Source organism: Bacillus rossius, chromosome 12, assembly GCF_032445375.1.
Source record: "Bacillus rossius redtenbacheri isolate Brsri chromosome 12, Brsri_v3, whole genome shotgun sequence".
NCBI classification, from domain to species: domain Eukaryota; kingdom Metazoa; phylum Arthropoda; class Insecta; order Phasmatodea; family Bacillidae; genus Bacillus; species Bacillus rossius.
The window spans coordinates 38,219,841-38,246,194 of record NC_086339.1 but is presented as its reverse complement, the minus strand read 5'-3'; positions in this window follow the sequence as shown (position 1 = coordinate 38,246,194).

Here is a 26,354-nt window from a genome sequence, read left to right as displayed (position 1 = left end):
AGTATATATATATATATATATATATATTTCGGGGGGTGTTTGGACACCCAAAACACCCCCCCTGGCTACGCCCCTGATGGTTGCTATGAAGTCATACTGGCTGATGTTATATCAGCTTTGGAATTAGTGATGGGAGTTCAGTCTGCTGGTGGCTTCCGTGGAGGAAGAATTATCGCCGTTTGTTTTACCCTCGCCAGGTTCGAACCCAGTAACTTTTTATAAATTTATTACAAAAATATTACTAAGTAGTGTTCTGTCAATTTTATATTTCCCGATTTATTTTGATCACAACTATGGATTTTCAAGATGGCGAAAGTGACACTATTCAAAATGGTGGAAGTTCTAGAATCGAAGATGGCGGGTGTGATGTAGACCAAATATTTTTATGAAAGTACTATTAAATTGTAATGAATTATAGTTTTTAATATTTTTATTATTAAATTACATGTTTACTCTCACAGGAAATCTAACTGGAGACTGGAATGGTTTGAGTAACGAAAATTTTGAAGTAAACAATTTTATTATATATTTGAAAATTTTTTGATGAAAAATTAAAAAATTTGAAGATTATGGTCAAGTTCAAGGTCATGACATCAGTGGCTTAGGTTGGCTTGCCGATGGGGAATTTAAGCCGCTTTGGGGAACTTTCGTTTTTTATTTTTCATAGGCAAATGTGTGTTTAGGATATTCGAATTTATTATTATTGATAATTTGCGTAATAAAATCTGAATTATTTTCCACAAACCAGAAGTTTTCCCTCAAAAAAATTTTTTTATAACAATTTTGAGTTATTTTTTTAGGTTTACTAAAGGGAAATATGGTAACTATATGGCCGCCGTGACGTCAGAGGTGGTCGTTCATTGACCCCACCTCACACCTCATCCTTGAAACCTGTAGCTGGAGTCCAATTCTTATACTACTGACGTCACATCCGCCATTTTGTTTTTATCTGCTCGAAGCAGCCATCTTCATCTTCAGTACTTGCTACCAGAGCGATAGTGTCAAGTAGTACACAGTTCATATGCAAGAGTGCACTGCTGCCATAATGGTTTAATTTTTACCCGCTGGAGTGCCAATCAACAGACCGTCGTGGCATCCACCATCTTGCCGGCCAATTTTATACCACCGTGTAAATATGTAATAGTAGTATATGAATGTATGTCCGAGATCTGGGTTCTGGGTGTGGAGCCGAGAGCCGGCTCCGCCATATTGGATTGTGACGTCACGGCGACCATCTTGGATGAGTGTAACGGGACATAGCGTAACGGGACAAGTTTGACCTTGACCTTGACCCCGACGGCCATTTTGGATCCGCCATCATGGATCCGCCATTTTGGATGACGTCATTGTGTTCTCGAAAATTCCGGCGATGTGTTTTCCGCCATATTGGATGATGACGTCACCGTTGCAATTTTGGTTACGACCGCCATCTTTAACTTTTTTATTTATTATCCGATTTAAATGAAATTTTTTTTAAAAAATAAAAAAAATTAAATAATAAAATTTTAATAAATTATTTATAAAAAATATACATTAACGACACGGAGCTCGGAGTCCTCGGTTCGAACCCGACGAGTGCAAAAAAATTAAAAATGGCGACAGGCTCCTTCCTCAATGGTGGATGCAGGCAGACTGACTCCCACCACTTTTTTTCAAAGCATATATACCATCAGGTAGTATGACGTCATGTCCGCCATCTTGAAATTTGGACGCCATCTTGAAAATCTTTATTTATTATCCGATTTTAATGAAAAAAATTCCAAAATTCATCAAAAAATTAACGTATTTGAATTCTGTTTGATTATATCGATGTACATCCTTGGTTCGATTCCCGGAGAGTAAACAGTCGATCCTTCCTCCATGAAAGCTACCTAGACTGATCTACCACCACCAGTACCAAGGTATATATCATCAACTGGTATGACATCATGTCCGCCATCTTGTCTTCATCCACTGGAGACAACCATCTTGTTTTCGTCTGCTAGAGTGTGCCGATAACATGCAGTATATTTATCTGCTCACCATACTTTTGTCCTCAACTGTTGACACTGAACATTGACCTTGGCCTTTGACCATGACCTTGAAATTTGACCTTGTCCTTGAAATTTGACCTTGACCTTGAAATTTGACCTTGACATTTGACCTTGACCTTGAAATTTGACCTTGGCCCTGAAATTTGACCTTGGCCCTGAAATTTGACTTTGACCTTGAAATTTGACTTTGACCTTGAAATTTGACTTTGTCCTTGAAATTTGACTTTGTCCTTGTCGACCATCATGGATCCGACATTTTATGTTCAGTACATGCTACCAGGAGCTACCACCTGCTGGAGTACGCCATATTGTGTGTGTACTTGTATTATAGAGTACATTTCCATCTGGATAATTTTATTCTAACCCGCTACAGTGCAGTAATCATTTATTATGGAGGTGCCCCCCGCCATCTTGAAATTCGGCCGCCATCTTGAACTCATGTAATAATGTAGCTAGAAAAGCGGGAAAAAATCCAAAATTCATTAAATAAATTAGTAATCCATATAATGATTGATTGGATCGACTAAGGTCCTTGGTTCGATACCTGACCGATACAAAACAACTTCAATTTAAAAAAATACTAAAAAATGTGTTAGGTTTGAGAAAATAAAAACACCGCAAGTTCTTTTTAAAAAAATTTATTACATAAATTCAATACACTACTACAAGTACAAAAAAAAACACTGACAAATTACCAAAGCCTTTTGGATTCCTCGATTCAAACAGTCTTCTTATTGTACGGACTAAGCCTTTTACATGACTTTAAATGTCTATCCGATCCGTTCATCACCACAGCCAGAGACGGACTGAAGTTCATAGTACTTATATAGTCTCATTAGCCGGTACAACACATGAGTCAAATCAATAACCATGTTCATTATACTTCTCGGAGCATTTTTTATAATGACGATGTAAGCTATCGAGACGTGAAATTAGTTTATTGCACTTATTGCACTGAAATTGTATTCTTTGAACATTATTAGAACAACCGCTTCTTTCATGTCTGCGAGCATTTGAGGTGATAGTAAATGATGCACCACAGTATTTGCACTGATGCAAAGTACGCTCTTCATTAATTGAAGTATTCAATGCTGATGAAACGTCAGCTGATGGTGGAACAGCACATATCGAAGTCTCCTCCAGTGTTGTCAGAGGCGTTGCCAACGGGATCTGCTCCAACATCGTCGGCGCCGACGTCACGGTTCCCGTAGTCGATGGTACATCCTCCATCGAGTACGACGTTAAAGTCGGTAAAGATGCCATCGAAGTCTCAAGAACAGGCAATTACACGACTTATGCACCAGAATAAACAAACTAGGTGATCCGTACACCGTCGAAGGCAGTAACAAACTGAGCGTCCTGCTGTCTAGGACTCGTTTATATACATTAACCGGTTTGAATAATACGCTAGTCAAATCAAGAACAATTTACTAAAATACTAGAGTCAAAACAACATTAAAAAAATAGAAGCACCATCAACAAAAAAAGGAAGCACATTTGGAAGAACCTTCAAAAAAGGAAAAACAATAGGAAGCACCATCAACAAAAAAAGGAAGCACATTTGGAAGCACCGTCATCGAAAAGGCAGCACATTTGGAAGCACCGACTACGAAAAGGCAGCACATTTGAAAGCACCGACAACGAAAAGGCAGCACATTTGGAAGCACCGACTTCGAAAAGGCAGCACATTTGGAAGCACCGACTACGAAAAGGCAGCACATTTGACAGCACCGACAACGAAAAGGCAGTACATTTGGAAGCACCGACTACGAAAAGGCAGCACATTTGGAAGCACCGACTACGAAAAGGCAGCACATTTGGCAGCACCGACAACGAAAAGGCAGCACATTTGGAAGCACCGACTACAAAAAGGCAGCACATTTGACAGCACCGACAACGAATAGGCAGCACATTTGGAAGCACCACCATCGAAAAGGCAGCACATTTGGAAGCACCGACAACGAAAAGGCAGCACATTTGGAAGCACCGGCAACGAAAAGGCAGCACATTTGGAAGCACCGACAACGAAAAGGCAGCACATTTGGAAGCACCGACAACGAAAAGGCAGCACATTTGGAAGCACCACCATCGAAAAGGCAGCACATTTGGAAGCTCCATCAACAAAAAAAAAAGGCAAAAAGGAAGCACAAGTTAGAAATCAGAATACACGAAATAAAAACATTAAATTCTTATAATTTAAATTATTTATTTTATTGCTTTACATTATACAAATGCAAGTAAAACAAGCCATTATTGTATGTAGCCAGCATTCCTCAGTTCCTTGAGTATGAAGGATATTTCTTTAATGCACGAATAGTTTCCTGCACAAAGCGAACCATGTAGAAGTCTTAGCCGGTCAACCAATATGTTTGGATCTTTCCATGATGTGTAATCATTCTCTTCTACCACCATCTTCCTTACACCTTTATAATAAATATTATGATCTCTGGTGTCTTCCGTTTTACCACCAACCTCAGGGTAACTTTCATGTTTGAGACGGTGATCATCACAAGTTTGATCAGATTTATTTAATATATCACGTCGTTTCCATCGTTTCGGTCTCAGGACACCGCCACATTCTTCGATCTTGGCAGCTTTAGGTGCTTCATCATAGTCTATGTCTTTGTCAACAGCCTCAGAGTCACTGTAACAATCACCGTAGAAGGAATCGTCTTCACCCAATTTACCGTAATAATTCGATGTTGATGATGTTGAAGTGTCTTCATCGTCTTCATGCTTCCTTTTTAGGAGTCCATCATTTTTACAAAGTAGGAAAGATCTACTTGAATTCGGCTGGAATATATTCTCACTTTTCACGTTAAGGATTCTTCCATTGTCTTCATTCTTCCGTAAATCATCAACCTCCTTCAATTTAAGTTCTTTGTCGAGATCGGAAGAGCCAAGAAAATTATTGTCGTAATGCAGATCACTCTTCCTTAGGCTAGTAGATTCATCGTTGTCCTCTAGCTTGTACGCAGGCTTGGCGCTACAAGTTCTGCCATGTCTTTTTAGGCTCTCTCTCCGCGTAAACGACTTGCTACATCGAACACAACTTATCATATTGCGCAGTGGATTTTTAACACAGTCATTCTTCTCGTGTTGTCTTTTATTCTTTCTCAAGATAAACTCTTTACTGCAAAACTTACACCTATGTTCTTTCGATACAGCGTCAGATCCCGAATCGGAATTCATATTAGTTACTGAGACTAATGCCAGATACCAATTGAGTGTTTTAAATTAGATCCAATACTTAAATAGAAATTTTTTCATATTTCATCAGCGAGAATTAATATATCTCATGCAAAAGTACTTTATGCATGTAGTTCTGCTTTTCAACAACAGATGTCGCCACATGTTGCTTGCAGGTAAATCATATTTAGTTTTTTTATGCGGGATGCGGGATGCTCACTTACGATCGCAAAAGAAGGATGGCTTCGCTAGACTCCAAGGAAAAGGAAGTATGTTGGTGCTCCACAGATGTCTCATGGCGTAATATTAATTTGACTGAGTAAAGATATTTTTTAATTCCACCTGGTAAAATTATTGCAAGTGTCAATTTATTAGCAGAAATTCACTAATTAAATGTAGCTCTGAATAAAATGACATGACTCATTAGGTAAATATCCTTCATGCAGAGATCGATTTCACACAAATAATCAGCAGCACTCAGAGAAAATCATTAGATGTCTAGCCAGGATTGATTGCAAGAACACGGGAAAAACCATCAAAATATTGACAAGAATAATCAGGAGCACACGGAGAAAACCATCATAATATTGGCAAGAATAATCAGGAGCACACGGAGAAAACCATCATAATATTGACCAGATTAATCAGAAGTACTCGGAGAAAACCACCACATGTTTTCTTTGATATCATAAAATTACAGGAAAAATATTAAATATAAAAATAAATTAATAAAAAAAAAATTTAAAAAAATTAAAAAAAATTTAAAAAAAAATGCATAAAGAGCTCTAATTTTATGATATCAAGAAAACGTGTGGTGGTTTTCTCCGTGTGCTCCCGATTATTCTTGTTATTATGTTTTCTCCGTGTGCTCCTGATTATTCTTGTCATTACGTTTTCTCCGTGTGCTCCTGATTATTCTTGTTAATAATTTGATGGTTTTCTCCAAGTGCTTCTGGTTATTCCTGGCTAGACATCTAATAATTTTCTTTGAGTGCTGCTGATTATTTGTGTGAAATCTATCTCTGCATAAAGGATATTTACCTAATGAGTCATGTCATTTTATTCAGAGCTACATTTAATTAGTGAATTTCTGCTAATAAATTGACACTTGCAATAATTTTACCAGGTGGAATTAAAAAATATCTTTACTCAGTCAAATTAATATTACGCCATGAGACATCTGTGGAGCACCAACATACTTCCTTTTCCTTGGAGTCTAGCGAAGCCATCCTTCTTTTGCGATCGTAAGTGAGCATCCCGCATCCCGCATAAAAAAACTAAATATGATTTACCTGCAAGCAACATGTGGCGACATCTGTTGTTGAAAAGCAGAACTACATGCATAAAGTACTTTTGCATGAGATATATTAATTCTCGCTGATGAAATATGAAAAAATTTCTATTTAAGTATTGGATCTAATTTAAAACACTCAATTGGTATCTGGCATTAGTCTCAGTAACTAATATGAATTCCGATTCGGGATCTGACGCTGTATCGAAAGAACATAGGTGTAAGTTTTGCAGTAAAGAGTTTATCTTGAGAAAGAATAAAAGACAACACGAGAAGAATGACTGTGTTAAAAATCCACTGCGCAATATGATAAGTTGTGTTCGATGTAGCAAGTCGTTTACGCGGAGAGAGAGCCTAAAAAGACATGGCAGAACTTGTAGCGCCAAGCCTGCGTACAAGCTAGAGGACAACGATGAATCTACTAGCCTAAGGAAGAGTGATCTGCATTACGACAATAATTTTCTTGGCTCTTCCGATCTCGACAAAGAACTTAAATTGAAGGAGGTTGATGATTTACGGAAGAATGAAGACAATGGAAGAATCCTTAACGTGAAAAGTGAGAATATATTCCAGCCGAATTCAAGTAGATCTTTCCTACTTTGTAAAAATGATGGACTCCTAAAAAGGAAGCATGAAGACGATGAAGACACTTCAACATCATCAACATCGAATTATTACGGTAAATTGGGTGAAGACGATTCCTTCTACGGTGATTGTTACAGTGACTCTGAGGCTGTTGACAAAGACATAGACTATGATGAAGCACCTAAAGCTGCCAAGATCGAAGAATGTGGCGGTGTCCTGAGACCGAAACGATGGAAACGACGTGATATATTAAATAAATCTGATCAATCTTGTGATGATCACCGTCTCAAACATGAAAGTTACCCTGAGGTTGGTGGTAAAACGGAAGACACCAGAGATCATAATATTTATTATAAAGGTGTAAGGAAGATGGTGGTAGAAGAGAATGATTACACATCATGGAAAGATCCAAACATATTGGTTGACCGGCTAAGACTTCTACATGGTTCGCTTTGTGCAGGAAACTATTCGTGCATCAAAGAAATATCCTTCATACTCAAGGAACTGAGGAATGCTGGCTACATACAATAATGGCTTGTTTTACTTGCATTTGTATAATGTAAAGCAATAAAATAAATAATTTAAATTATAAGAATTTAATGTTTTTATTTCGTGTATTCTGATTTCTAACTTGTGCTTCCTTTTTGCCTTTTTTTTTTGTTGATGGAGCTTCCAAATGTGCTGCCTTTTCGATGGTGGTGCTTCCAAATGTGCTGCCTTTTCGTTGTCGGTGCTTCCAAATGTGCTGCCTTTTCGTTGTCGGTGCTTCCAAATGTGCTGCCTTTTCGTTGCCGGTGCTTCCAAATGTGCTGCCTTTTCGTTGTCGGTGCTTCCAAATGTGCTGCCTTTTCGATGGTGGTGCTTCCAAATGTGCTGCCTTTTCGTTGTCGGTGCTGTCAAATGTGCTGCCTTTTTGTAGTCGGTGCTTCCAAATGTACTGCCTTTTCGTTGTCGGTGCTGCCAAATGTGCTGCCTTTTCGTAGTCGGTGCTTCCAAATGTGCTGCCTTTTCGTAGTCGGTGCTTCCAAATGTGCTGCCTTTTCGTTGTCGGCGCTGTCAAATGTGCTGCCTTTTCGTAGTCGGTGCTTCCAAATGTGCTGCCTTTTCGTAGTCGGTGCTTCCAAATGTGCTGCCTTTTCGTTGTCGGTGCTTCCAAATGTGCTGCCTTTTCGTTGTCGGTGCTGTCAAATGTGCTGCCTTTTCGTAGTCGGTGCTTCCAAATGTTCTGCCTTTTCGATGACGGTGCTTCCAAATGTACTGTTTTTTCGTAGTCGGTGCTTCCTATTGTGCTGCCTTTTCGTTGTCGGTGCTGTCAAATGTGCTGCCTTTTCGTAGTCGGTGCTTCCAAATGTGCTACCTTTTCGATGACGGTGCTTCCAAATGTGCTTCCTTTTTTTGTTGATGGTGCTTCCTATTGTTTTTCCTTTTTTGAAGGTGCTTCCAAATGTGCTTCCTTTTTTTGTTGATGGTGCTTCTATTTTTTTAATGTTGTTTTGACTCTAGTATTTTAGTAAATTGTTCTTGATTTGACTAGCGTATTATTCAAACCGGTTAATGTATATAAACGAGTCCTAGACAGCAGGACGCTCAGTTTGTTACTGCCTTCGACGGTGTACGGATCACCTAGTTTGTTTATTCTGGTGCATAAGTCGTGTAATTGCCTGTTCTTGAGACTTCGATGGCATCTTTACCGACTTTATCGTCGTACTCGATGGAGGATGTACCATCGACTACGGGAACCGTGACGTCGGCGCCGACGATGTTGGAGCAGATCCCGTTGGCAACGCCTCTGACAACACTGGAGGAGACTTCGATATGTGCTGTTCCACCATCAGCTGACGTTTCATCAGCATTAATTACTTCAATTAATGAAGAGCGTACTTTGCATCAGTGCAAATACTGTGGTGCATCATTTACTATCACCTCAAATGCTCGCAGACATGAAAGAAGCGGTTGTTCTTATAATGTTCAAAGAATACAATTTCAGTGCAATAAGTGCAATAAACTAATTTCACGTCTCGATAGCTTACATCGTCATTATAAAAAATGCTCCGAGAAGTATAATGAACATGGTTATTGATTTGACTCATGTGTTGTACCGGCTAATGAGACTATATAAGTACTATGAACTTCAGTCCGTCTCTGGCTGTGGTGATGAACGGATCGGATAGACATTTAAAGTCATGTAAAAGGCTTAGTCCGTACAATAAGAAGACTGTTTGAATCGAGGAATCCAAAAGGCTTTGGTAATTTGTCAGTGTTTTTTTTGTACTTGTAGTAGTGTATTAAATTTATGTAATAAATTTTTTTAAAAAGAACTTGCGGTGTTTTTATTTTCTCAAACCTAACACTTTTTTTAGTATTTTTTTAAATTGAAGTTGTTTTGTATCGGTCAGGGATCGAACCAAGGACCTTAGTCGATCCAATCAATCATTATATGGATTACTAATTTATTTAATGAATTTTGGATTTTTTCCCGCTTTTCTAGCTACATTATTACATGAGTTCAAGATGGCGGCCGAATTTCAAGATGGCGGGGGGCACCTCCATAATACATGATTACTGCACTGTAGCGGGTTAGAATAAAACTATCCAGATGGAAATGTACTCTATAATACAAGTACACACACAATATGGCGTACTCCAGCAGGTGGTAGCTCCTGGTAGCATGTACTGAACATAAAATGTCGGATCCATGATGGTCGACAAGGACAAAGTCAAATTTCAAGGACAAAGTCAAATTTCAAGGTCAAGGTCAAATTTCAAGGTCAAAGTCAAATTTCAGGGCCAAGGTCAAATTTCAAGGTCAAGGTCTTATTTCAAGGACAAGGTCAAATTTCAAGGTCATGGTCAAAGGCCAAGGTCAATGTTCAATGTCAAGGTCAATGTTCAGTGTCAACAGTTGAGGACAAAAGTATGGTGAGCAGATAAATATACTGCATGTTATCGGCACACTCTATCAGACGAAAACAAGATGGTTGTCTCCAGTGGATGAAGACAAGATGGCGGACATGATGTCATACCAGTTGATGATATATACCTTGGTACTGGTGGTGGTAGATCAGTCTAGGTAGCTTTCATGGAGGAAGGATCGACTGTTTACTCTCCGGGAATCGAACCAAGGACGTACATCGATATAATCAAACAGAATTCAAATACGTTAATTTTTTGATGAATTTTGGAATTTTTTTCATTAAAATCGGATAATAAATAAAGATTTTCAAGATGGCGTCCAAATTTCAAGATGGCGGACATGACGTCATACTACCTGATGGTATATATGCTTTGAAAAAAAGTGGTGGGAGTCAGTCTGCCTGCATCCACAATTGAGGAAGGAGCCTGTCGCCATTTTTAATTTTTTTGCACTCGTCGGGTTCGAACCGAGGACTCCGAGCTCCGTGTCGTTAATGTATATTTTTTATAAATAATTTATTAAAATTTTATTATTTAATTTTTTTTTATTTTTTAAAAAAAATTTCATTTAAATCAGATAATAAATAAAAAAGTTAAAGATGGCGGTCGTAACCAAAATTGCAACGGTGACGTCATCATCCAATATGGCGGAAAACACATCGCCGGAATTTTCGAGAACACAATGACGTCATCCAAAATGGCGGATCCAAGATGGCGGATCCAAAATGGCCGTCGGGGTCAAGGTCAAGGTCAAACTTGTCCCGTTACGCTATGTCCCGTTACACTCATCCAAGATGGTCGCCGTGACGTCACAATACAATATGGCGGAGCCGGCTCTCGGCTCCACACCCAGAACCCAGATCTCGGACATACATTCATATACTACTTGTAATTATTAATATATGTAAATATGTAATTATTATAATCTATATGTAATTATTGTCATGTAGAACTGCATTCTAAACACATGCAATTGACTCATTTTGCCTTCTAAGAAGACTAAGTAAATCGAAAAACACTAGTAATTTGTTTCGTGTATTGTACTTGAAGAATTGATATAATAAATTTTTAATATAAAGTTTTTTGTTTTATTTATTGAACATGTAACCTAAACATTAAATTATAATAAATAAAATTTGTTTTACCTAAAAAGATATATAATTGCTTTAAGCAAACATCGTACCAAGGAAGAAATTCTATAGAATGAATCGTTTCATTTATAGGCGATTTTTTTACTATTTCAATAATATTTTTCTGAATTTCTAGGTCTTAATTACTGATTTTTTAGATGAAGACCCAGATGGTTAATAACAGGTTGCTTTAGGCTGGTAAAGTAGGAATTTAAGCCACTTTTAGGATTCGTCACCTTATTTATTGGAATAAATATATTTTTACATGAAATTATACTTTTAACTTTGAGGAAGGATCGAGCTGAGATTTGGAAAATATTGAATCAATCACAATTTTAATGAGTGTATTTTTTGACGAATTTTGGAATTTTTCCTGAATTTCTGGATACATAATTACGAATTTCCAAGATGGCGATCAATATATCATCATCCGCTTACTGGAGGCTGGTAGTAGAGGTGTTCAAGCCTCTGTAGGACTTTCCACCATATTTATTTAGATTAATATTTTTTTTACATTATATTAAATTTTTTATCGAACAATAATCGAACCTAGTACTTGAATGAATCAAATGAAACAATATATTAATAAGTGCTTTTTTTATTAATTTACAATTTATTCGAATTTCTAACTAAATAATTACATGTTTTAAAAATGTTTGGCCAGATAGCAGATGCCCCGGCGTTCTGGTGATAGGCACTCTAGCGGGTGAAAATTAAAACAATATGGTGGCAGTGAACTCTGGCAGACGACATGTGTACTAACTGACAATAGCGTCCCTTTAAGAAGAACTGAAAATAAAAATGGCCGCCTCCAGCAGACAAAAACTTGATGGCGACTCTGCTGCCATAGTCCAAGATGGCAGCCTCCAGCAGACAAAAACACGATGGCGGGAATGATGCAATACTAGCTGCCATAATCACTTATCCTCACTTTTCATTTTAGATGAAATTCCTTTGGAGTGTTACAACTAAACAGTAAATTCCTCGTCGAGTCATCTTTTATGGATCATTTTACTTGTTATTTTTCCCAATTTTCTCATGGTGATGTAAACTATCTGAGCGAAGTAATCGCTTTCCCCGACTCTATGTGGAGGTAAACAATAGAAACATGTGGTGTTTACATATTTTTACACACTACATTCAAACATAATTCATAGTCGTCATAATAAATAAAACAATAATTTTGTTGTTTTAGACAGTCCAATTTTCTTATATAAGTTAAATTCCATTACCAATAAAATACTGTATGTTTGAATACAAAATCAAATTCTGTCATATTGAACTCATTGTTGAGGGGGGGCGGGATGGGTGAATTGTCTGCGAGGCTTAAACTCTGGAAAATAAAAGGTCTGAAATCAATACAACTTTCCTCATATTAGAGTTATACATAAAATATAGGCAGCCGGAAAGATTTTATCTGCGTGTTAATACGTCACACGCATTGAATGAAGATTTATTATCTAAAGCAGTGCCACAAAGAGCCAATTATTTTAAAAGTTTTCGGATTCAGTCTGTTAGTCATTGGGACTGCACGGGACGGGCAACAGTTGCTTTGCGGTTATTCGTACCGCTTTAAACTGAGGTAAAGCATTTGGAGTCTTTTGAGAAGTGCCTGTTGGTTATAAGGATTAACAAGCGGTGTTAAAATAACATTTGTATAGCTTCTGTGAACAAAATAAATTAATGGCGATTTAAAGTAACTGGTAGAGCTGTAAACTAACAAGCAATCGTAAATTTTTCAGTGAAATAACTAATAATAAGATGATATCAAAGCCATACTGCATCGTACTAATATTTTTATTTAGAGTTGAGAAAACAATGAACAATTCGAGCACCGGCAATTATTTGCAACTACGTACCATAAGTGACGAGAATATGTTCAAATCATACCATAGCAATCTAGTGACGGAAATTTTGAATCTCATAAATGCATTTATGAAACCACACGTAGATTCCTTGGTATTATCAAAGGGAAAAGAGCAATCAACGCCAATGTTTGAGATCATTATTCAGAATATATACCGGAGGATTTTAGTTAAGAAACTTAATATTAAGACGACTATTGGAACTAACCAACAAATGAACATGAGTTCATTTTATGCTACGAAAGTCATTGGCCACGTGGGTTTTGTTATATTACATAACTCAGTAAATATCCTAGAAAATAGTTTGGCCACCATTCAAAGTCTGCACGAGTTACCATTCTGGGATAATCAATCCCGATTCATAATCATCCTCACGAACGTGCAGCCTAATTGTAGCTTTGAACTGAAAGCATGTTTTCATTGTTTATGGGACCAATATGAGATCCTGAATATTTTATTCGTGTACGGGTGTCTTAGAGGAGATTCAAAGAACACTCAAGAAGGACTTGAAATGCGTACTGTTTCATTTGACCCATTCACATATTCTAGGATGCTGTCGAACACGTCAGTCAACGACATAAACGAAAAGCATTTCGGTGTTGTACCTTTGAATCTTGGAGGGTATCCTATATCCGTAAAACTCATAAATAACCCTCCGTTTGGTTTTATAGAACATCACGGTGGCAACAAAGTGGTTTACAGTGGATCTGAAGTAATGGCATTTTTATCGTTCGTGGGTTACTTAAATGCATCACCTGTGTACAACTCACGAAAGGAAGATCATGTGGTAGATGTATTTGGCCATCTTACATTTCTAACATCGAAGTCCTTTAGAGTCTACACGTACCCATTATTCGTAGAGAGAGTTGTTGTGGTTGTTCCAAAGGCAGTTAAACTACCAAACTGGATGAATCTGGTCCTTCCATTGACCACTGAGTCGTGGATGGTTTACGTAAGCTTCATAACTTTGATGACCGTCTCGTGGAAAGTTATATCTTTTTACAGTGGCGTCAAATCAGCAATATTATTCGATATTTTCACTGTGATTGTTTATGGAACTCACCATAAAAAACACAACAGACTCTCGATGAGAATTTTTTGGCTCTCCCTGTTCGTATTCAGTTTGGTAATTAACACTTTATACGTGGGGAAAATGGTTGGCTTTATAACATTTCCGAGCTTCTACCCTGACATCGATACTTACGAAGAGTTCTTGGGAAATGATCTTTCCGTTGGTATCATTGTGAAAGGAGACGACGATGCTGCCAGAATTTCGGAGGAAACCGAAGTCTTAGACTTAAACGACCCTCTGACGGCTCTTATGATGGACACGGTCATGTTTTTTGATTCCGTCATTGAAAGTCTGGAAAATGTCACACATTCCAAACGCGTAGGTGCAATGCTGTACAGTACCGAAGCAAATTATTTTATCAAAAGACCAGAGTACAACCAAAACGGTTTACCTTTGCTGCATGTGATGAAACTGGGAATATTTGTCATGGATTTAGGGTTCAAAGTGCGGAAGAACTTTCCTTTCTTAAACATACTGAATTCCGTAACTTGGAGACTATATGAAGCTGGTTTTATGGAAAAATGGGTGAGTGACGTCAACAATTCTGCAACCAAGTCAACGAAAACTCTTAAAACATCGGAGCCCAGCGTATTCAATTTTAATAAACTTGAAGCTGTGTTTCTCATATTAATTATTGGTATCATCGTAAGTATAGTTTGTTTTGGTGTTGAAGTATTATATTTTCTTAAGTAATTAAGTATGAAGATCGTGCTAAACGTTTGCTTGTGAAGGTCTTACAATGTTTTCATTTAATCATTCAGTATCTATTCATGAAATATATTTATTTTTGTGCGAAATAAATAATTCTACTGTATTTACCAAAATGTATGGTAAATAAATCTTAACGTTCCAATATTATATAATCCTTACACATGTTTTATTTTCGTAAAAAAATAAGTATGCATTCACATAAAAAACTGTAACATATTGATTACCACACGACCCAGTGAAACGCTGCATTACATGGAGTGTAAACAACTTAATTGCAAATCCTTTTTTTTTACATCTGAACATAACGAGACACATATGTATGGTGTGCATTTTTATCTAATTGTACATATAAAAGTTTTGAAAAGGTGTTTTCGAAATAAACTTAAGTTTCTTCAAAGGTCTTGTGTAACAATTTGTACCGAATAAAAAATTTTAATTTTTTTAAAAATATTTATATATTAATATAAAACTATTTGATTTTTATGTTGATAAATAGTTTTCAAGTAAATAATTGATTCTAAATCCTATTGAAACAAAACATCTGTTATAAAGAAAAAGAAAATTTTGATCTTGTTTGAATTGCCCATTGTGTTACATATTTTTATATAGATGTCTATGACTTTTGTGTGTTCTGGCTGTGCAATCGTTTGTTACTTGAAATAAAACATATTAAAGTAGATTTTCTCAGTTTTATTCACTAAGAAACCCTAACTTTAATAAAATCAATTAAAAGTATTAATTTACGTATAAATTGTGTAGCCTACCAATGAATTTAATTTTTTTATAGTTGGAAAAATTTTACAACTACTCTACATTATTTGCAGTTTATTTTATCTATACATTATTTAATTTAATTGAACGTAATCTTATATCTTACAAAATAGAATTATATTGTAAGTAAATACTGAAATAAGAAAGTTGGATGCAGCAAAATTATTACTTGATCGTTTCATTCATTTTCCGTATAGCACAAGCAAAAATCAAGATATTGAGAACAATAAGTGGCTACTGAAATAAAAATTATTTTTATTGAAGATATATTGTCTCTGCCATTGCTTCTAATACACTGTAGATATTTAGCGTAGATTAAAAAAATGGCAATAAAATAAATAATAGAATAGCGCAAGATATTTCCAACGAAACAGATATAGGTAAAAAATATTTCAACGGAGTTTTAACAAGGAGACTGTTACACTGATTATGGTAAATACGCCCTCGATAAATTGGCAATTTGGAACTCTTTAATTTTTCGCGGATAAAACCCAAAATACCAACAAAAAAAAGTACTTGAGACATTGGTCGCGAAAACCCAGCGATCCTTAACATGTGTAATTAATATTCACTTTGTAATAAAAATTTGCTTATTAATCCTGATGAGTTTATTTTATCGTACTAAATACACTTTTGTAGCTTTAGGCTGGGAGCACATAGAATCAGACCAGACGCGACACGACAAACGGCGACTCGGCACGACATTACAAGATCGTTTGCAAAAGCTTAACACTCACTGTCTTCTCGTGACAGCTTTAACACCGTATTTCTGTACAATATCCGTTTCCATTTTTTTAAATAATAAAATTTATATTATGATACTCCTTAAAAAAACTGTTCTCTTAAAATATGGAATTGCTGTACTAAAAATGCTAATACCTTCGGTGTCCTGCATCATGCTGAAGAAATAATAATTAGATTATTTAACAAGTGAATATTTACTTAAATTAAAGTGACAAAGAAAACTGTTATTTGACCAGCGAGCTAGAAGCCCTTGTTGACAAATGTTTGATACTAGCCCACGCGCCAAAACATGCAGCGATCGTACAGTCTGTTATCGAAAAACGCTGGAACAGCCATTCGAAGTTATCGCCTCGTGTCTGATCGCGACAGTTTTGTGACGATGTGTCATGCGGCTTCTGATTTTCTTGTACAAGCAGAGTTGTACAAAATACATTCAGACAGCTATTATTTTGTTTCATTACTGGCGGCTTAATTTGAAATTTTGTGTTATTAATTTTTTTTTTTGGGTTCTGTTTATGTAAATGCGTGAGTTGCATATAATAGTTACCCCAGCGCCCGGAGACGGAGAGAGGTGCTGGTACCGGTCCGCCATCTTGGATTGTGACATCACGGCGGCCATCTTAATTGACCTTGATCTTCAAAATTTGCAAACATTTGAAGAAAGAAGTCTCTAAATTGACTAGATTTGTCAAAAATTCGCCAAATTGACCAAAGTTTCATGTTTTTTTTTTGGAAAAATGCTCGTCAAAAATTAAGTCAACGTACCTTAAAATAATACATTAGAGGTTATGCATGACAAAAACTATTTGAATGAAAAACTTGATAAAGACATTACCTTGTCACTTCAAAATAAATGTGTAGTACATTATAATATTCTTATATAATAATAAAACCCCTGAAAGTAATTAAAATGAGCCCATATGTACTTAGTTATAATTATATGTTTTATTTTATTTTGACAAAGACATTTCACAAATGTCAAACTCAGTACACGTGATTGAAGTGAAACTTCTTTGGCAATTCAAAACCTCGACTCTTTAGTATTACTCTTTGGTCAAGTACCTAACTATACCAAATTTCTTTAGAATCCGTGTAGCCGTTTGAGCCTGACTGAGAAAAAAACATTCAAACAAATGAAGTAGGCGCCTACTTCTCCCGTTGCCGTTCCTTCACTTCTACCTTTGAATATATATACTGTATAGAAGTCGCCAGCCCAGGTTAAAATTTCTAATACGGTTTTGAGAGAGTTGGTTAATTCACCGCCGCAATCGCCACCATCTCTAGGGCATCGACTTGTGGTGGTCCCTAGCGGACAAGTGTCGAACTCTTCACACACCCCTTCCCCCTCCAGCTGAACGACATTGAGCTGCAGTGAATGATTGATGGGGGGTGCGGGGGAATGACAGCGGGCGACAGTGTTCCTCTCTAACGTGTAAATAACAACTAAGACGATACATGGCGTTACGGCAGCGCACTGCAGCGGTGAAGTTCCCAAGCTGCTCATCATACGCTTCTGAAAAACGTAGAGTAAATCCTATGCACTCGCGACTTCTATACAGTATATATATTCAAAGGTTCTACCTCCTCTACCCATTCCTCCCCTCCTTCCCTTCTGACGTTTCGTGACGTAGGCGCCCCCTCCACTCTCCAAGCTTACGTTCACGCTGGTGGCGCCCCCTGTTCGGTGTGTTAGATATAAGCTTTGGTCGAGCCTTCAGCTGGCCTGTTTTGTCCGGGAAGCCTAAGATGCACATAAAGTTCTGCCATTCCCGATTACACCCGAACAATTCACCTTCGGTCAACCTCGGGTTTATTTATATGTATTTATATTTCTCTGTTTATTTTAATGTAGCTATACTAACCTAACTAACCGTCCATAGTGTTTAAAAGTGTTTTAATGTGGCTAACCTAACCGACCACTTTTAATATTTGAATTTCATTTTTCGTGCGCAAAAATAAAACCAATCCCGAAGTTGGCCGAAGGTGAATTGTTCGGGTGTAATCGGAAATGGCAGAACTTTATGTGCAACTTAGGTCTCCCGTTTTGTCCGGGGTCATCAGCTGTGTGGTGGTGTGTCGAGGACCGTGGGTGAATATGGTCTTGTCTCAAGTTTTCGTCGGTGTCACACGTTTTATCATGTTTGAATTGTATAGTACGTAAATGCGTTTGGTTTGTAGCCACTTTTTAAAGTTTTCCTATTTATCTTTCAGATATGAGTCGCCTTAGCTTTGGTTAGGTTAGACGGATTTCCGTGCCTCTAGATAGTTTGATTGGTCACGCGCTTTTATGGCAGTGTGTGGGCGACATCATAGCGGGGTATAGCCTTACAGTTCTTTTATCGACGTACCACCACGCCCCGGACAGGCAGCACGTAAGTCTCTGTATTTTTTTTAAAAGGCACATTTTCTAGTTTTTTTAATGTATATTTAATGTAATGTTTGCTTTATATGCATTGGCTGATAAGGCACTTTGGGCACGTTTTCTTTTGATTCTAGTTGACTGTCTCTACTGCCACTTCATTTGTGCTAGTTTCAAAACGCATAAACGCATTTACTGTTGATGGTTGTTAATTATCATGCTTAAGTAATTTGTAATTATTTGTCGAATTTGCGAGCGCCTTGTAGCTTCCTATAAACTGTTTATACACTTTATATTATTGTCATTTGTTTGAAAAGTTTATTAATAAATACACATTTGTTTTGAAATCCCTTTTGTCTATTACAGTCATTTTTGTAACACTAATTATTAGCCAGATTCTCTCTGTATGGCTCTACCATAGGAGTCCTCTTATTTTTATTGTGTATTGTCTCGGCGCTGAAAGTGAGGTTGACTGAGGTAGTCTCCTGCCTCACGACACTTCACGAACATATTTTTGATTTTGCATTTGGATTAGAATAAGGAATATAAAAAATCTTGTATATCCTTTTCCACGACGTAATTGACGTAATTGACTTCTTTGAATACGTGCAGCCGTTTGCGCGTGATTGACGGAAAAAAACATTCTAACAAATATACTTTCGCATTCATAATATTATTAATATGTGAAAAATCCTTAGTTAATTTTTGATACATTTTTAAACTAATATGGTGCATTTCACGTGCATTTCACTTTCTCCTGGACAAATATAGGATAGATTCCACCATTAAAAAATTTCCCATACGATTGGAGAGGTTGTGTTGTGCGTTTAAGAACTTTAGAGTTGATGTAAGTGTGACACTAGGCGAGTGAAACTAGTACAGTTTGGTTTTATTGCTGTGCTCCACGCTGTCATGTACAGGAAGTCTAAAAAAAAGATAGATTATATGGTGTTATTGTATGGTGGCTGAATGACATAGTAATCGATGTGGTCGGCAAGGGAACCGACCTCAAACAATCCCCTCCACTTCTTCCCACGCTCTTACACACCGGGTGCATGCGCGCTTGAATGTCATTGTTCCGCGTGCGACTATGGCACTCTGAGGCGATAGGGATCACGGACTCCGAGCCACCCTGTGGGCGGTAGCGTGCGTGGCGCGGGCTGCAGACCCAGCTGCAGGCAAGCAGTGATCGGTGGTTGCAACATCCCTTTGACGGCACTGCTGACACATACTGCCTTCAATTACAAACACTATTAAAGTAGAAAACAAGCAAACACTTGGAAGTAGTAAATCAAATAACTTTCTTAAAAAAATTATAACACTAACTATAAATAAAAGTTTGTCAAATAGAGTGCCTTAATGTTATTCTCATACAATTATGAACATTAATTAAAAATATTAAATTTTACAATACTTTTTATATAGCAAAACCACGATTAACTACGATGTTACGTATATAATAGTTGGATACATGGTATAATTAACGCTAGGTACATATTTATTTTAGAAAAAAAATATAATTGCCTAAGACAGAACGTCATGGTGATGAACTGATGCAAATATTGGATTAATACCAATAAACACAATAAAAAGTTTTATTTTGATTTAAGTCAATGCAGTAACGCCAAATTATCATAGAGAAACTTACGAAGTATTACGTTAAAAAAATATATTCCCGGGAAATATCCTCGTGAGGTTCCAAAAAGTTTTGAAATAAATTTCTGCGCAAAGTGAAGAGACAAGATCAGAAGCAACCCTCGTCCTTTCAATTAATTTTGTTTTTACAATTTTTCATTTAATACGTTCTTCTTCGTTCCTGATTTCTCCTCGTACTACCACCACTCGTTTATTACAGGCGTTTACTGCATATGACTTTTCTGGTCTGTGGTTCGTTTGGGTCCATGCAGCCTATTTGGCTTTTGCAGAGAATCTTGTTTAAGTAGTTTCTCTATGTTGAAGGGGAAAAAAGTGGTTTCTATAAAAATAAAAGCCCTCCCTGAGTGAAATTACCTCGTCTGGCACTAAGAGACAGTTTGGCTTGTCAACTGTTGCCGCAATTGCACGGACGGTGCTTCGTGTTCCTCCGGGCGCGGAACTGGTTTCCAGTTACGTTTTCTGCGCTTAACGATGTTCGTGAATGGAATGGCTGGGTACCTCGTTAGTGAGGTGTTTATTAAAATGCTCACCAAAGGCACAGAACCGAGACTTGCTGGTAGAGGAAAGGTTTCAAGAACGAAATACGCACAGCGAAACCTTTGCTTTAATAATTTAGGCGACAGAGTTAAGATCAACATTTATAAAATATTTTATACAACGTAAATTAAGTAAATAGTATTTACTTTAAAAAAGCGTGAAAAATTTCCAAGTATTTCCTTTATCAACTCTTATTGTTTATGTGATTTAAGAGGTTAATGGAGTAATTATTTCTATTAGAAAAAACTAACAATACTAAAAATTTAAAGTTTCTCTAGTGAACAAGTCAAATATAGTAAAAGCTGATAGCTAGTGTTAATGTAAATTATTTAAGTTAATTTTTTTTAATGGTTGCTTTAGTCATTTCTTCCTGTGACACTATAGTTCTGCTTTTATATAGGTTAATTCTGCAAAATAATCGGCTAATATTTAATGTAAACTTGCGACCCAAGGCTATATTTTCAATACCCGAACGGTAAATGTAAATGTGACTCAATGAATATAGAACGTGGGTAAAATATAATTAAAAATAAAAAGCTTCATAAAATTTAATTTTTGATTTAAATATTTTTTACATCAAAACAAAAAATGTACTAGAAAGTTTATGTTAATTTTAATAAAACTCAAATGATCGAATTTAATATATTTTAGATTGAAAGCCTTATGAGCAGAAATAAGTTACTAAAAATTATTGCAGCAACACGTAATATAAATTAGCACTTAGATTTATACAACTTAAACCAAGGGTCGCGAGGTCTTTACGTAAAATTTCTTGTTAAAGGCTACAAAACCTAAAATGTAATGTGTCTAACACAACTAAAAGGTTTCCGTAGGTAGCCAGTTTTGTAATAACTCGGCGATATTTGAAATAATTTGCTGCTTTAACTAAAACACTGCCTTTAAATATTATTTATTTATCCTCGATGGTATCTATGCATGGGAATAATACTGTAGGATTCCCACGGATGTTGGACGCAGGATAACGTTAATTATTCCAATATTAGAGTTACGACAAGTGACCCCCACTCAGAGGTATTTTGGATCCCTCCTCCCCCACCTATCCCCTCCTGCGCAAAGGTAACAATGCTAAGGAATTCAGGGTACCTCTTTTGAGTGTTTCCTATGTGATATGTAAGTTTACCACCTATGGCAAATACTTCTACAAGTTTGTTTAGAATTAGAACTTTCCCTTGGATTACTAACATTGTTTACTATGATAACCTAAATGAGATAGTCTATCAAGATCAATTTAAATGCACACCTATTCAAATATATTAATAATAAAATTTAAAAAATATATACTTAAAATATAATATGTTCCGTATTGATTTGCTGAATACCATAAAAAATGCATTTTAGTTATATACTATTTGAGTAATTTTGATGATTAATGTACGTATGTTGCCTAACCACCTTAGTAAGTGTTTATGATAAATATAGAAAATCCAAATTTTAAAATACTTTTTACATTGCATTGCAGAAGTACAAATAAAATAAATATTAGGTATATTAGTTTTATTCAACTCGTACCTTAAACGTTTTCCATTGGTTCATACCAGCCGTCAACGAAAAGAACATTCCATTACCATTTCATGCAAACGCTAGTGCATCCTGAGTTATGTATCCTTAAGTTTAATTTAATTATGTTGCTGAAAACCTTTTATTGTATATACAAGTCGTAATACTTCTTGATTTGGAATTTTAAATAAACTTAATATTGTTATACTTGTGATTCAAATTGAAGTAAATTATTTTTAGAACTATCTCACGCAGTTATTGACACATTAAACTGTTTATCATTTTAACTTTTTAATTGCAGATTCAACAAACACATAAAATACCGACCATTAATACTTCTTTATCTATTCCTCAATAGTATAGGTTTTTTTAATGCCATTTCTCATTTCCCACTAAACAAACATTAATTATCTTATTACCAGACGGAAAATATTATAACAGCGCTCGTATATCACGACACAATGGACAAAACCCATTCACGTACCTACTCACGACGATCATTTAGGATGAAAAACAAATGCGAGCAATTCGGGCCGAAAAATAAACAAACAACTTGCTACGCAAGCAAGTGCAGTTGGTGATTATTTGAACACACAGTTTGTCAATACTGAAGGGCAAATACTGGCGCAGCTTCCTCTCTACTACTTTTCTTTTAAAGTCAACATGACATTTCCATTAATTTCAGTTAATTTTCTAAGGCTTTTTATACGTTGTAAAACAGACTGTGATCGAAATATGAAGTCCATCCGGAAAAAAAAAATTTGATAAAGTATGTACAAAATATTGTTTAAAGTGCTTCCCAATAATGTACTACACAATTTTGGTTCTTATTGTATGTTTTTTTTTTTTTGGGATTTGAATAGGTTGGATCACTTACCATATAAGTAATGTTTTACTAAACAATGTTATACAAGCATGTAAAAAAGTCGACATTTTAATTGAATGTTAAATGCTTTTATTGAGGGGGTTTTGATTTCTATGCGACTGAAAATCTACATCTGGTGGTAACTTTTACCTTATGTATTTTAAATTTCGTAAATTTCGTAGTAAGAGCCGACAGATAATTTTATCTTTTAAGAGAATCCATCACTTTACAGGAAGCAGATATTCGGCATGGCATTGTATGTTTAAAAATATGATTGTCCATACACTATTCAAGTTCAAAGTCTAGATGTGAAAATTAACCACCTTCAGTTCCGAACAATGACAGTTTAAAGTAAGCATTATAAACATGACTGAATATTTCTTAATATTTTGTAGGCCTTTTCTATTATTTTAATCAAAAACCAAAGATACTATCAGCCACAGTTTGTTTGGTTTCGTGACTGTTCGGTTTCTTAACTCAGCTACAACATATTCCTGCATATGTGCCTGCGTAGTTCTGGAGGTAGTCTGAAATAACTGAAACTGTCGTAATATTCACCTTTTTTTTAACACTTGTTGTATTCCACTTAGTGCTAAGAACTGCCGACGTGGCTAGATTAATAAAGGCATGCTCGTGAGTCTTTAGCTTTGCAGGTAAATTGTCTGGCATCATCACGCCTCGCAATTGTGGTATGATCAGTTCGCGATCGTACCTAATAAAATCAATATTGGTAAATCGTTGTTTCGGCAGAGAACAAAGAAATTTTTTCACGTCTTCCTTTTTCACAAATCAGCCTACATAGTAATGCTGTAAGATAAAAACTGCGACATTTTCTTTACCCGTGGAATTAGCTACCATCTTGGCATTGTGTCTTTTGGCTTCCTTGGAGTGCTTGTGCTCGTTCTTGGAAGTGTTGACTGCCAGCACTTAATCACTTGTAGCACCGATGATGCCGTCGAGGACACCCAATGAAGGCAAAGACAAATGTATAAATCCACAGTATTCTTATTATAGTGGGGTGTGCTTTTGATGTGACAACGTCTAATAAATCAATGAACGCCAGCTGCACGCACGAAAAAGTATGAAATATTAAATATTGTATACATATTTGCTTGTAGTAGTGGTGAAAATTATAGTAATGCAAAAGAACAGTAATCAATACACACGCATTTGATGACATTTTATCCTTTTACAGAATATGGTTCCTTGAAAGAATTACCATCTATTAACAATTATTTTGACCTGCCTTTGAATTTACAAGGATTCCCCCTATCAGCGAAACTAGTAAATAACCCACCATTTGGACTCATTACATCTATTTCTGATGACAAAGAGGTATACGAAGGAGCGGAAATAATGTTATTGGTATCGTTAGTTAATTACTTAAATGCTTCCTTTGTCATTAACCGAAGTAAAAAGACAGAAAACATTCCAGAACTATAGGAAATACCTAAAGAAGACGAAGGCATGAAAGACATATATTGTTATTTTACTTACGTTACACCTGTTAACTTCAGACTTTCGACATATCCATTACGCGTGGAAGAAATTATAGTTGTGGTTCCAAAGGCCAAAAAACTTCCACAGTGGATGGACTTGATATTACCACTGAGCTGTCATACGTGCATACATTTTATCCTTTTACAGAATATGGTTCCTTGAAAGAATTACCATCTATTAACAATTATTTTGACCTGCCTTTGAATTTACAAGGATTCCCCCTATCAGCGAAACTAGTAAATAACCCACCATTTGGACTCATTACATCTATTTCTGATGACAAAGAGGTATACGAAGGAGCGGAAATAATGTTATTGGTATCGTTAGTTAATTACTTAAATGCTTCCTTTGTCATTAACCGAAGTAAAAAGACAGAAAACATTCCAGAACTATAGGAAATACCTAAAGAAGACGAAGGCATGAAAGACATATATTGTTATTTTACTTACGTTACACCTGTTAACTTCAGACTTTCGACATATCCATTACGCGTGGAAGAAATTATAGTTGTGGTTCCAAAGGCCAAAAAACTTCCACAGTGGATGGACTTGATATTACCACTGAGCTGTCATACGTGCATTGTTTATTTCTGCCTCATCCCTTATTTTTCTGTGACGTGGAAACTAATATCTATGCATAGCATTGGCAGATCACCTGAATATCTAGATATTTTTCTCGTTCTCGTGCAAGGAGTACACTTAAAGAATTATAGAAGCCTGTCACCAAGAATATTCTGGCTTTCTTTGTTCTTGTACAACTTGATAATTAATAGTGTCTACACTGGTAAATTGACTGGATTCATTACATCTCCAAGTTTCTATCCAGATATCAATGGAGTCGACGACTTCTTGAGTAATCATCTCGTGTTAGGTATAAATGTTCAATCTGATGATATTGTTACGATCGCGCTTGGCTGCAGTGCTGGCGTCGCCGCGCTCGTTCGGCCTGTCTGCGCCCCCCTTCCACCGGCATCCTCTCCCTGGTATCTCGTGTCATACTATCTCGCAACATCCTGACCGTCCAGCGCGCACCTGCCTCAGATCGGGTTACTTAAAAGAGGCCGCACTGCGGAATAAAAGGACTCAGACGCCTTTATCGGCGTTCTTAGAGCAGCCATCGCGTCCTTCGAGGACTCACGACGCGTTTCTGGGCATTTCGACGGCGAAGGTCGCGAGATATCTCGGAGACATGCCCGATTGTTCTGGACGGGAACCCAAGGGCTATATATGGAGGTTGGGCCGACCTTCGAGTCAGTCGGAGACTGAGAGTTCTCCCGCGGCGGAGATCCGGGCGATAGTGCCGCGGGTGCGGCAGAGTGGCGAAGTCCTTGGACGAAGGTTCCAGGGCAGGGAGTGAGAGTTCAGTGGAGTCGGGAGTTCTCCCGCGGTGGAGCTTCCGGGCGATAGAGTCGCGGGCGCGGCGGAGTCCCGAACGAAGTTGTGAGCGAGGAGTCGGGTGGATCCTCGGCGAAGGCAAGTGTTTTCGGCAGCGGCGGAGTGTGGCGACGGAGTCCCGCGGCGGAGACCCACGAGGGGTGCTGCGGCGAGAGTTGCGCCAGAGGTGCGGCCCAGCGAGGTGTGCGGAACGAGTGACTGGGGAATTGACATTTCTTTAA